Genomic DNA, 14593 nt, shown 5'->3' on the forward strand with positions numbered 1-14593 from the left:
AACAGCATTGAAAGTCTTTTTAAAAATTTTTTTTTAAACCTGTCGACATATTGCTTAAACTGGAGTTGTGAGATGCAGTAAAAAGGCCAGCAGGAGGCGACAAACGCCAACTATCAATCACTGTGTAATTATATGTCCCACATTAATATTCTGTAAACTGATCAGGTGTACTCCTACAAAAACTCTATTGTCCTAAAGAAATGCGACATCTCTTCTTGAGCAGCGACCATCTAACAATAGTATACTGAAATACTATAAAAATGAAAAATGCTTCATTAGCAGTAAAATTTGCGGTGATGTTTGTAATCTTACTCCCCTGTTAAACTGAAGGTAGAACATCAGCTGCAGGTGTGTTTATATGGCAACGCAACACGCAGGCGCAAAACGTACAATTTTCGCACGAGGAGGTGCAGGTGTGTAAATAGCAGCCGTGCAGCGCGCGACCCGTCGTCACTATTAAAACTTTATGCGCGTGTCTGAGAGAGAGAGAGAGAGAGAGAGAGAGAGAGGGAGAGAGAGAGAGAGAGAGAGAGAGAGAGAGAGAGAGAGAGAGAGAGAGAGAGAGAGAGAGAGAGAGAGAGAGAGAGAGAAGATTACCGACGCCTAAGCCGCGTCCAGCATCTCACGCGCTCACCTGCCCGGTTCCTCTCGCACCCTTTTCGGTCCCTGTCCGTGTTTTTTGTCTCGTGCTTTTGCCGTTCAGGTAAAATGGATTAACGGACTTCTCTGGGGAAGCTGCGCCGTTTTCCGTTTTTCCCCTTTTCCGAAGTTGCTCCACATCCAGGAGGGTTCTCGACACGCTCGGGACGGCCCGCCCTGCCCTCAGGAGGGGATTAGAGAGGAGGAACATCGCCGCTCGGTAAGGTCCTTAAACACCTCACCGACACACAGAACAACAACCCGGCAGAAAGTGCCAAAAATAGCTCGATGTCAGTAGAGATTTATGTTTGTTTGTCTTCCGTGCCTCAATAGAAAAAGCTGGACTCCACATTTGTTCCAGGATTAAACTTGTGCTACTATTTAAACTGAGCAAGTGGAGCACATGCAGCAGGTTTAGCCTTAATTTATCATTAATTCACACTTTACAGACAGAAATGAGTAAATAAAACCTGCAGCTGCTGGACTCCCATCCAGTCATCTACCTGTTTAGAGGGATTGTTCTGCTTGTCTGTGCAGAAAACATTGAAAAGGTGCCACCAAGTTGATCCTAATGCTGAAAATGTTTCACTCCACTCATCAGATAGAAAGAGACAGTTCCATCCTGCTCCCACAAGCAAGTCATTCTCTGGATGCTGCTAAAGAATTGATGAACGCACTAATAGTGCATAGTCTGTGTGAAATGAAAATGTGTTTTACTCATGCATCACTGCACAACACACGCACACACATGCATTTTTTCCACATTTCTGCTGCATCATGCTTCAAGTCTTGTGAAGCACGGGATACACTGCATTGATGCTTTTTTTTTTTGGTCATTTTCCGCTAATAAAAGGTTCAGTCATGTGGCTCGACTCCAGCCGAGTATCAGTTCATGTCTGCAGGCAGGAATACAAAGCGAGCCCAGAACTGAAACAGAAGAAGAGTATGAGGCTGGCTGCTTTCTGAAGGCCCTCCCAGGCTTTACTAATTTATGATGTTATTTTTAGGCTTGGCTACATTTTTGATGCTGAGTATTTGTCAAGTTTAATACTGAGTGAAAACTCTGGGTGTGTTTGTCAACCATCTCTACACACACTCACGGCTACATATGTTTAGACATAACAAATAATGTACCTCAAGAAACCCTCGGAGATGCAGTTTTTATTGATAACCAAGTTTTTTGTGTGGCACTTTCCAAAAGCCCCACAATGAAAAAAAGTGCTTGACACTCAGTGCTCAGCTTTAATATAATCTCCCTCCTCACAGTCAAAGCTTTACGCCTGGCGGTAAAAATATGCGTCAAATTCACTTATTTCTCCAAACCAGAGATGTGACGTATTGAACTCTCAGCCCCCCGAAAACTCAATGTCTGCCTTCACATTGTGCTATACTTAGGCTCCTCTTGAAACCTGAATATTGTAAGAGGTAAATCCTTTTAAAAAGCCTCTCAAAAAACATCTGTGAAAGAAAAAGTCAGGGGCCTTTCCAGAAAAACTTTCTGCGATTTATTGCTACAGAGCGGTGAATCAAAAACTTAGCTCTAATGAGGTCTAAAAGGTTTTAGGTCAACCTTAATCTCCTTTGCCATATAGATGGCACTTTCTGTCGGTGTGGCTTCAGTTTGAAACACCTGATTAAAGGGGCTTTCAGACAACCACAAAAATAGTTTTTAAAGCTCTTTTGGTTACAGGAGGCCCATGAGAGGTGCATCAGTTTTTATTGGATGGAGACAAACAATCAACTCATACCTGCCTGCTGATTCAGGAAAATCTTGTACTTCGGCTTCCATTTCCATAAATTCTCATAAATGCAAAGGTGTGAGTGGGAGATTATTCTAATGTTACACCTTAAGAGTGTAACACTGCATTATGATTTGATACATAGTTTAGTTTTGTAGTCAGAGTTTAGTAATTTTTTTTGGGATTATACAAAAAAAACCCGAAAGATGTGCAGAAGATGACTTGTATGACATATATTTTACAACTTTAAACATTTAACAGTCCCATTTTGGCCTGACTTCTGAACTCAAGCAATTTTTAGGTGTTTTTTTTTTTTTTTTTGCCACTGTCACATTTTTACTCACTGTGGGCTCATTTTTCACTGCAGTATAAAGTCCTGCACCTCTACAGAAACAGAACAACTAGCTAGAAGTAGAGAGAACTTAAAAATGTGTTTTTTGCAGTATTAGAAAAGGACAAATTGTACTCGTAGAAAATTGATAAAACCTGGAATTAAGATAAACAATGTTCTTCCAAGTGCTCACTCTAGACAAAAAACAAATGGTGGCTCTACGTACTACATGTTTTCAATCTGTTCTATGTAAGCAGCCAAAAATTTCCTGAATTTTTAGGACATGTCTGATGGTCTCAGTTGAGTCATTAATGGCTTCACGTTTGTACAGAGGAGCACAGAATTTTATTTTTTTTCCCCCACAAGATCTTAGAGCTAATACTTTATTTTGGGTGAATATTTCCAATGAGAAATGTAGAATAAATGTAATTTTGATAAAATGTCACAATTTTAAGCTTACATTTGGAATATCACAATACAGACGAGTAGCTTAAAACTGTTGGAAAGTTCAAAATGTGATCTGATAAACTGTGTTAGTTGGAGTTGGGTCAGTCATGACTTCATGTCTGCACCAAGGAGCCAGGAATTTTTCATTTTATGCAGAAGCAGGTTAGGACAAATTGTCCATTGTTGGTAATGAGACATGTGATATATAACCTTTTTAAGCTTGCATTTAGTTAATTTTCCCAACAGTGCAGCACCTTGAACACAGTTGGTTCTAGCACCATGTGAAAGTTGAAAATCTGATGATTTCTTCAATTTTAACAATTTCTGGTTCTGATAAATGATGTAATTTTGGCATTTTTATAAAAACATTGCATGCCTTTTAAACCCACTGCTTTGGTGTTCAGAGGATCAAACCCTTTAGGCTTAAAAACTTCCAACATTCAGTTAGTATGAGCTGCAAAACTGTGAGGCCAAAATGAACAGCCGTGGACTCTGTAGAATGGAGAAACAAACACAGTAATGAAGCACAAAAAGCCCTCATCACAAGGCCAGAATGAGATTTGAAAAACTCCAGAAAAAATGCTTAGTCAAAACTGTAATTTAGAGAGTAAATAACTGCCTCAATGTTACTGAAGCTGCTCTAAATTCTCCATATTTTCTGCAACAGAAATGAAGTGCAGCAATTCTACATCCACCAGAAAATGGTGGTGTTTTTTCTAACAGATATGTTCAGGGTCAAATACAGGCTCCTCCAGGGTGTGAAGGGGTTAAAAGGTGGCATACGGTCAGTAAGGACAACTAACGCCAGTGTGAACATGTCAGTGAAGCTACATTATATCATGAATATAAAACGTAGCAAGAAAAGACAGGAACATTCATAATTAAAACTTACATCAGCCATTAGAGCCAGCAGTGCATTTTAAGCTTTTCATATTCAGTTCAATGCTCAGACTCAGTCAAGGCTCACCGTATTTCTGAGTTTACGCAGTTCTGTAGCTGCATGAAGCTCTGGAGGTTCATCCAACGGAGCGACCAGAGCAACTGGGGGGGGCAGCAGATGATTTCTGGGTTACAGCAGCTTGTGACGAGAGTGACAAGCCGGCTGAAATGTTTGATTTGGGTGATGCCGTGTTAGTGCGATGGCCGTTGTTTCAGTCTGTCTTCTGTCAACGTCACTAACTGAAAACGCACAACACAAATTATACGAGAGGTTCATTCAGCTCTGGTTTCTCATTTGTTGTTCATTATACAGCTGTAAAAACTCTACATTCACAGGCTAAAAGACTCAAAGCTTTAAAGACGGAGCTTACACTCATTACAGATGTGCGCTTAAAGTCATTACCATCCAGAAATGTGTTAATGCTTGAGCTTCAGTGTGCAGAAAGACACGAGAAGACTGTTTTCAAATTCATCTGCTGAAAGTTGAAAGTTTGTCTGTGCTTGTCTCAATCAATCATGGTGCAACAGGCATTTTAAACATGTGTGATGTGGAGGGGTAATTAACTCGCTGAACTCCAAAACCTACCGGCAGGTTTGAAGGGCATGTTGTCTTTAAACAAAAATTTCAAAAACTTAAAATTTACACCATTTATCAGAGCTACAAACTCTAAAAACAGAGAGAGTCACACACTTATGAACTTTTCGACTGTTTTGACTACTCATCTGTGTTGTTCAGTCAGGAAACTTAACCAAATCCAAGCTTAAAATCATGGTATTTCATCAAAATCACTTCTTTCTACATGCCTCATGTAAAATTTTGCCAAAAATAAGTCATTTGCAAAAAAATCTACACTCCTCAATGCGACCGTGAAGTCATTAGTGTGAACAGACACTTGACAAAAATTGAGGTAATTTGTGGCGTAACTGCAGGCAACATTTACACAAACCAGTGAGGAGACAAGTATGGAAACAAATTTAACATGTAAGTAGTGAAATATCCATAGCGTGTGGAGCCACTGTTTTCTCCAGTATTGGTAACACGTGTGGACACTTGGAGAAAGGTTGCAAATAAAAATTAAATTTTCATATTTTTCATTTGTTTGTTTTTATGATTTATGACATTATTATTGTGCCACACTGCACAGAAGACATTTCTGAGTTCTCTCTACTTCTAGTCATGGTTGTTGTGTTTCCATAGGGGTGCAGGACTTTATATTGCAACGAAAATGAGCCTACAGTGAGTGAAAATGTTACAGGAGCAGAAAACATACTGAAACTACTTGGAGTTCAGAGGGTTAAACTTTTGAAAAATCTTTGCATATTCATACATTTTAAATTTTTCATAGAGGAAGGAATTGCACGTGTCATTTTAAGAACCAGATAAATGAACCTTTTTGTAGAATACAAGACATAAACTATTATTCACAGCAGATTGTCTTTATACATCTGCAAATATATCTGGAGGGCATCTTTAATTAGATTGCTTAAGGCTAAATGAAGACTAAATATTTGGTTCTCGTTATTTGAAGTGATCCGAGAAAAGTAGAGTACTGACTAGATCAAGTCAGCATTTATTAAAAATATCACCCTCATTGATGAATTTAATTTATCAGACTCAGTCTAACTGCCAACGTGTCAGTGGATCAATCAATCTGCTCGACAGTAACATCAGTGGCTGTTTGTCTCATTGAGAAAGCCTTTCGACTAGCAGAATATGTAGACACAGGGTTTGCAGCACTGGACAACAAAAATACACAAACCAATAGGATGGCTCCGGTCTCACCTCATATCCTATTTTCAAATTGGCCATAAACACCCATTTACTTTATTGACAGAGTCAAGATCGAAGATAAATGTGTCTTCTGAACCAAAGCCAGCATTCTGTTCCCTGAGACTCAAAGCTCATTATAAATTGCAATGAAATATGAATCAACGAGTGAGATCATCTAAAACTTCACCTGGCCTGGCAAACTGCGCATGAAGCTGCTATTCTTTAGAAATGAAGGAGGGAAATGAAGGTTGAGCCATGTGGCCAAAAATAGATTTGTAATGGTTATATGCAGTCATTTATTTTTTAACCTATAACTTGATTCTCTCTGCAGCCAACACGGTACAACATTTATGGTTCAAGAAGGCAGCACAAACAATGTATTTAAATAAGCATTAAATAAAACAAGTGTTGTGCTTCATATTTTGGATGTTCTACACTGATACTAGTAGTTGTATTTTGTTCTTTTTGTACTTATATATGAGGCTTGTTAGTGAGATTGGCTGCTAATGCTTGTGCTAACATGTGGGAGCTGAGATACTGTGCATATAAAGTGGGATAGTAACATTACCTTTGCATCATTCCATCACAAAGCATCTCAATTTTTCAAACAACTTCTGCTCAACAAATTCTGCTCAACCATTTCAGATTTCCCTTTATATTTATAAAAATCTTTGAAATTCTAGCTTGACATAAATTCTCTGAGTTTTTTTTTTAAGTCCATGACCGACTTTTAACATGTTTTTTTTGTTGTTGTTGTTGCTGTTTGGCACGTTCAAATTTAAGACTATGTTTGAACGACAACATCTCAGGAGATATTAAAAATGAAAGCCTAAAATTTCAGCTATTTCTCATCATTCATGTCAAATCTGCAACTTTGGACAAGGTCAAATGTCATCTTTTTAGGGCTGCACTTTACAGTCAAATTATTCCATATTTTTAATATCCTGCTAGACATACGCAATTACTACACTGCAAAAAAAGGACAAAAGTTGTGCAATTTTCTATAAATACACATCTTTTGTAGTCTTAATCTTATCAGATCTTATCATGTGCACATGTTGTGCTTTTTGCTGTTTCATGAAAGATATTTGTGAGAAAACAATGGAATAACCTAAAATATATCATAGTTTGGCAGATCGTATATATGATTGTGCTATATAGATGTATTTATATATAAATAAATATATTTATTTTGAGAGATTACTAAGGCCTATAGATATTATACACTGATGAAAACACATTTATTCAACATTTATGTTAAGGGTAGGTATCTCTCATTTAGACAACCAATCTATACGAAATTACAGAGCCAAAACTTCTTTTCCTGTTATTTGTAGCCAATTGTATCTAATTTGATAAATGTAACTGTTTTTACTGTTGTGTTTTACTGTTGTTCAGAGTTGCTTTTTTTTGCATCCAGTTTACAATTGACACATAAATTCGCCATCTTATAATAATACTTTTACATGTTTAAAGCATATGTGACAAAGAAATGGTGGGCAGAACGTGAGGAAGAAAGCAAGAAATCTGAGAAAAATACATTGAATGCTGCAAACAAACTTCAGACTCGTGCCAACTTTATTGTAATGTCATATTTAAAGTGAGTTTCTAGAAAAGGAAATTCTCTCCTGCTGAGCAGAAACATCCTGTGAGTTTCAGCCGCTCAGATTTTACTCTACTTGTAACTTCTGCAGCTGCTAAGGCTTGTGGGTAATGTAGTAATTCAAACATTATTTCTAGAAAACCAATTAAAGCAACATTCATAAGGTGACCTCATATTATTCAATTATCCCCTGTATGTCTGTGTTCAGTTATGTTTAGATTGCTGTTAAACATGTACTTTTATAGACTTTAGTACAGTCTTGATGAGAAAAACTGTTACAAAAAGCTGAGTGTGCAAAACATAACAGTGCAGCCAATTTACACATGAAATATTAGCTCTTGGCATTGTAGATTAAAAAGAAAAAAAACAACTTTCGTTTATCTTGTTTGTATCAGAGGTGTCTTGCAAAATCATTTCCTCCAGCAATACACTGCAAGAATGGAGTGACTGCTTGATTCTTCTCACTGTGAGTGTTTTTTGGGTAAAACAAATTCTACTTAAATCATTGTTTTATTGTTGGTGTATCTGACTTGTTCAAGGAAGCACAGATTGACTTTCACCCAATGTTGAATCTGCCAGTATATTTAAAACTCGTGAATGTACTTTGAAGTAAGAATTTGTTTGTACAGAGTGTAAAGATATTCACATGACTGTGGAGAGACGCTGCACAAACAGTACCTGAAGAAGCCAAAGCCAGTACCTGAAGACTAGAAATTCAGTTACTGTCTTCCCTTACCTGTTCAGGAATCATTCTTAAATAAATGTTCACTGTGAGGGGCCGAGCTACAAAGCAGAAGAAGCCGCAGATGTATTACAAAAGGGAGGTGGGGTTATTTCCCCCTCCAAAAAATGACAAAAGCTTCAAAGGCAAGGTAAAAATTCCATAAAAACAGGTCAAATGAACAGAAGGACAAAGGCGGACATATTGTATCCTGGTTGATCAGACCAAATAAACACCCAGGGCAAACACAAAACACTGACAACTAAACTAACTACAAAGAAAACAAAACAGCACAGTTGGTCTGCTTAGTCAGAATAACAATGTTAGACAAATATGAACATATTTAAATACCCAACACAATAAAAATGAATTATGTAATATTTAAATTGAACAATCCCTTCCCCCTCTTTGGTGTCGCAGGAATGTGGTATAGTCTGATTGGCAGCTCTAATATAAAAACCTGGCGCTTTTCACCATCATCTTTTGTCTGAAACCAGCCAGATGAACCCAACAACAGAAGCCTGGATATCAGCACTGATGAAACAAAAAGAGCTAGTACAATTTTAAAAAAAAAAACATAAAGTTGATAGCTAAAAGTCAACTAAATGTGCACACTCCAAGTAGAACTTCTGGACTTTAGCAAATGCTAAATTGCCATGAATATATTGTTTAAAATTCAAAATTATGTGTTGCCTTTTATATGGTTATGAGTGAAATGTGGCTGTGAAAAACTTAAAAACTAAACTGGTGCATGAGATTACTGAGTTTCATGGATTTGTGGCTGCAAATCTGGCCATTATATTCATTAACCCCCTAAACATGGAGCAGTTTTGGCATGTTTTCTGCTCCTGTCACATTTTTCCTCACTGTGAGCTTATTTTTCACTGCAACATTTTCCCAAATGACCACAGGTATTACAAATACTGGAAACAAAACTCTATATACTATACATATTTTATTTCCACTTTTTTTGTTACATACTTCTCTTCTCTCTGTTCTATGTAAACATAGCCTGTAGCTCACTTGAAAAGATCATGAATTTTTGTTGATTGACTGTTTGTTGCAACTGAGTTATTAGTGTCTTCAGTTTTGTAGACGAGTGCAGATTTTTTTTTTTTTTTATGCAGAGTCGTCTGAAGTGAAATATTAGGATTTTAAGCTTAGATTTGGAATGCATGTCACAGATGAGGACTGATGTAAAGTTGAAAATTTGACAACTCTTTCTGCTTTTACAATTTGTTTTTTTTTACTTTTTTTTAAAGTTAAAACATTCCCCTTTTGACTCAACCCTGAACAAGCTCATGTTCATGTTTTTTAGTTCCAAACTAAGCTTGCTTTGGAAGAACATTCTGCATTATAGAACGGTCTGACTGCACCTCATTATCATTATGCTATTGGGGGAGAAACACTTGTTTGTATATCATTAAATTAGTCTCAATCATATTGTGTGGAGCAAAATGAAGGATGTGGCTTTGGTGTTCCCTTAAAATAGTCACGGGGAAATTGTTTTGCTGGATACAGTGGCAAGCACTGTGATTAAAATGGCTTTTTTATGCCCAAAAGTTGCAGAGTTGCCTTATGCATCATCCAAATCCTCTGCAAAGCATATTGTTTTCAGTGTGGACATTGTTGTTTCCCGTAGTAAAGGTATTTTGAAAAAGGTAACACGTATATAGTGGAAGAGGAGGAGAAAAAGATGTAAATATACCTGCAATCTGCAGAAGACCACATAAACATGTCCAGTGAATGTACTCGTTTAGCAAATTCATGTACATCACTGCTCACCATCCATCCAGCACAGTAAATACCATTTGAAATGTTGGCATTTCAAAGCCTGCTGCAAACATTTTTCTTTATGAGCTTTGGTTAAGAAACTGACACTGCAGGATCCTGCATCCTGCTTCACGGGCCTCCAGAGACTCAAGCAGTTTCAAATACCTGGTTTCTTTTTTTTATAGCACCTCCTTTAACAGTATAAAACTGAATGACAGAAACTTTAGGCCTTTTTCTGACCAAACTCACAGATCTTGGACAGTTTTACCAACTTGCAAAACTAAGATGTTTCTTCTTACTAATGTTTTTTGGAGAATTTTATACTTGCATAAAATTGTACAGCAAACACTAATGAGGCTTTCCTTCATTTGAGATCACCTGGAAAACTCACTAACAACACTATCTAAGACTGGTGCCTGTTATCTTAAAAGATCATGGCTGTTTTATTGAAATAAAGCAGAAAGTTCATGCAGTGTAGACATACGTTCTTGAGGTTTCCCTTCCCTTCCTGCCCTACCCCTCCTGATCCTTATTGCATCGCTCACATTTCCCTTTGTCATCTTTCTGTTCTTTACAACCTCATGTGTTTTCTGCCTCCCGTTCTCTGTCTTCCTCTGTGTGCGTCGGTATGCCTGTTAGTTGTTGGTAGAGTGAAGCGGCTGCATTATCTAGATACATTATTGATGCATGCAGCACTCTGACTAACACACACATGCACAAACACAAACTCCAGCCACTCACTCGCATAATACAAACATACATAACATCAAACACATCATTGCACACAAGCACCAGTGCATCTATTTGTTTCTGAATGTGCACAAGAAATAAAAAAGTGAGTGGCGACACACTGTTTTAGAACACAGCTGATTCTGAGCAACTCAATTTGAAATGCACAAACTAAAATTAAGCTCCACATGCTGAGCTAATAGCTAAGCATTGTAGAAGAGTGCAGTGTTCAGAAATAACTGAAGAGATATCAGAAGAGAAAGCAGCAAAAGAGAAGAGAAAACAGTGAGAATTGTGATGGGGAAAAGTAAAGAGGAGTGAGAATCTGAGTGGCGGGGAGACGGCGATGGGAAGGAGGAGGGACAGCAGAGTTCCCAGCATCTCTTTTCCCAGGGCTTTGTAAGGGCCTCATTAAATATGGATGGTGTTTGGAGCAGAGCAGGGGTAAGTGGGACTCCACAAACAGCACCAGCAGCCCAGGCAAGCAGGCAGGCAAGCAGGCCCATCCCGTCCTGCTGCGATGGAGCCCTGCTGTCTTTATTGCCTCCCCCGACTCACTTCACTGTCTTTTCTCCTTTTTTTGTGGTCCTCCCTCCTTCAATTCTCTCCCTGCACCGCTGTCAAACTCTGATGGGAAAGTGTGTCTTTATTCTGTGCTTGGCTTGTCTGTTTTTTCTCTTCCTCCTCTGAGCTTCCTCCCTCATCTCTGCACTTTGTCATCCTCCCTGCTATGACTTGTTTGATTTGCACGTGAGAGAAGAGGGAAGCTTTTCCTACATCCTGCTTTTTCCAGTTCAGATCAGTGCAGCGCATGAAACAGCAGTTGGTAGTATGATACTAATAAACTCAGACTACAACAGCCTTTAATTCTGCTCATCCCTTTTAGGAGATGAAGACACGTCTTCAGTGGAGCGATGGACGGACAGAATGCGGAGCGATACTGTAACCGGCGCCTTCATGGAGCCCTGATATTCAGGGCAGACAGCAGGTGTGTGAGTATCTGTCTTTTTGTAGGCAACACATGATGTTTGTGAGCGTTATTTGTCCACAAAGATGACAAGATTACTGGATTAAGAGAGCGTGGGAAACGGAGAGAGCGAATAAAAAGTGAGCTGGTGTCTGGCGTATTTCAGCCAGTGTGTTACCCTAAACAGACCTGTAACGTCGAGGCGAAGCTCAGTCTAATCTGGCTCAGCGGGAGTGACGCACAAACTCCCTGTCACAGCCTGCAGACACACTCTGTAATCCCATTTGCCTACTCTGACTGACTGTGGGCATTCAGAGCATTATGCAAAAGTTGTAAGTAATGCATGCTTTAGCATATACTGAACTCTACCTCCTCCTACGACACATGTGCAACGAATCTGCTCGACATTTCAGTACTACAGAGAGGTCACAGGGAGGATGTTTGGCTGTGCTTCTCATGTTTTTTGCACTTTTTTGCAATTGCATTTTATATTTTCATGAGTAGAGCTTCATGTTCCTCCTCGAGCTTTGTCTAATCTTAATCAGACTTTGACTGTCCTGAATGTGAAATGTTTCAGTCAGCACTGTGCAGGAAGGCTACGTTCAATAAAAGGCGTTAGATACAGAGCATTATCTTCCAATGAAACAAGACCGGGAGTCTGCAGCCGTCAGTGACGGAAGAAGAAGAAGTGTTCAGATTCTTTGCTTAAGTATAAGGGCATTAGCAAAATGTAGTTGAAGTATTAAAGTAAAAGTGCTGCTTTAGTCCATCTGATTGGTGTATTATTATATATGGCATTGTTGGGTTATTCATAGAGATGCATCAGCATGTTGTAGCTGCTGCAGGTTGAGCTGTTTTGCTTTACATAAAGTTTTAAGTTCTGACGCACAAATCTGTTCCCAGTTTTCCTCAAGCATTTGCTTTTTGCTGTCATACTGGGTTATTTCAACATTTGCTGAAGTGAAGTCATATAGAGGGAAAATTACTATTTGCTGTAGATGTTACCATCTTATTTAGATCTGAAATATGAGCCTCACTACACACTGCTTTTTGAAAGAAGCCTTAAGGGTTGTATTATATTTCTAAATTTTATCATGTTATCAGTTGTGTAAATCTTCATCTTTAAAGTCAGTAAAGCATTTAGAAAGATGTAGAGTAGAAGGTACAATATGTTCCTCTGACATGTAGAAGAGTGGAGGTACAAATTGGCATAGAAAAATCTAAATTGTTGTGAAGCACAGTACTTGTGTGAACATACTTAGTTACTTTCCACTACTGACAGCTGTGCTAGCATCTCGGTATTTAGCCACAGTGTCTCTTTAAGCCAGATGTTAGCATCAGCATGTATGCAACCTGTTTAGCAGATACTGTCATAGTATTGGCTCAGCATGTGAACATGTGATATTTGAACATGATTTAGGGATATTTAAGAAAACCAGAGGATCCCAGTTGTCATCAAAGATCCTTTCAAGGCATGTTTGAAGATGCATAAACATACTTTAATGTGTTTTTGCATAAAAAAGTTGAATTAGCTGGTTACAATTTCTTTAGAAATCATCTCAGCTTCCTTCAGCCATTGAGAAATCCAGAATCTTTGTACCTTAACCTATTGGATACAAGACGCCTCCTACCCCACTGAAAGACCAATCTTATTGTTTGTGAAATACAGACTTCAAGTTTCCATATCAAAATGAAATAAACTGCATGTATTATGTCACAAATGATTAAATTCATTTTTGAGACATTTACACTCAGATTTTTTATAAGAAAACATAGATAAAGTGAAAAAAAATATCTGCAGACTGATTGATTTGAATCCAAATCAATATATTTTTTTTTTACATGTTTTAAGTATAGTTCTATTGAATTTGATGAGATGTTTAGCATTTTTTTATTAGCCGCACCTTTAAAGTCATTACAAAAGTACTCTTAAGAACAAGCAGGGGAATAGTAAAGCTAGAAGACACTAAAGCAGCATCTAAACTCCACCGTGCTATATATTAAGAAGTATATGAGTAGAGAGTGTGGATGAAGGGAGAACAGATGACAAAGTAAATGAATAAATGTACACTGGAGAGCAGCAGTGTGGGCAGGAGGGGAAAGACTGTAAGTGCTGCTGCAGCCCCATTAGTCAGCTTGTGTGTTTGTGAGTTTGTGTGTCTTTCTCTGCAGCATTTGTTACAAAGCCCAGCCCTCAGTTCAGCATTAAGGAAAACCTTTCTGGCAGAGATTAGTGTTTCCTGCAGCAACTTTATAGCAGACACAGCTACCTGAAATAAAGCCCTCTAAGGCTTATGACTGAAGAAACTATAATCTGATTATTGTGTTACTTATATTAAACGATGTGTAGTATTATGCTGGCAAAAAGAAAACTTTGTGAGTTTCATAAATTGAGAAAAGTGGAAGCAAACAGCACAATCAGGAAAGGATGTGAGAACATAAAAGTAAGAAAACCTAACTGAAACACATCATGCTTCAGTTTGTTTTGCTGCTTGATACAAAACAAGTCACACTGTTCTCATTTTACATGACTAATCTATTAGAAGAATCTGATAATAAAAATTAAATAATTATTACACTGATTTAAATGTTCTTCGATACACTGAGGTGCTTTTAAACTTTATTGAGTTTGTTGACATGCAGGCTCCATATGTGAACAGCAAAATATGTAAGGAACATTGAGAAGGAAGATTTAATTGCACTAAAGAAATCCAATGTCATTAATGCTTTTGCATAATTAATAGAATATTAATCATAATATTGATTTTGACTTTTCATAATTTTATGTACGTGATAGCTGCTTAAAATGATTCGCTCGTAGAAAACAGCTCATTTAAACTAAATCACTTGGTTTCAGTTTGGGTAAATCTGAAATCAGAACTTTTTTTCTGTATTTTCTCAGTCATTTTTGGTGTCACACCTGTGAGCTGCATT

The 14593-nt window shown here is 37.9% G+C and overlaps 1 protein-coding gene across 2 annotated transcripts in view; it reads left to right on the forward strand.

Moving 5' to 3' along the window:
• The first annotated feature begins 571 nt into the window (after positions 1–571).
• Positions 572–14593, forward strand: part of LOC111577337 (FERM and PDZ domain-containing protein 1) — a 51583-nt gene continuing 37561 nt past the window's right edge. Inside the window, exons 1-2 of one of the 2 annotated variants that reach the window (XM_035954333.2) lie at positions 572–859; positions 11579–11684. The gene's annotated coding sequence lies outside the window, so the exon portion shown is untranslated. The remainder of the gene's footprint in view (positions 860–11578; positions 11685–14593) is intronic. The other variant, XM_035954332.2, reaches the window with a different exon arrangement.

This window comes from Amphiprion ocellaris, chromosome 4 (assembly GCF_022539595.1).
Source record: "Amphiprion ocellaris isolate individual 3 ecotype Okinawa chromosome 4, ASM2253959v1, whole genome shotgun sequence".
Taxonomy (NCBI): Eukaryota; Metazoa; Chordata; class Actinopteri; family Pomacentridae; genus Amphiprion; species Amphiprion ocellaris.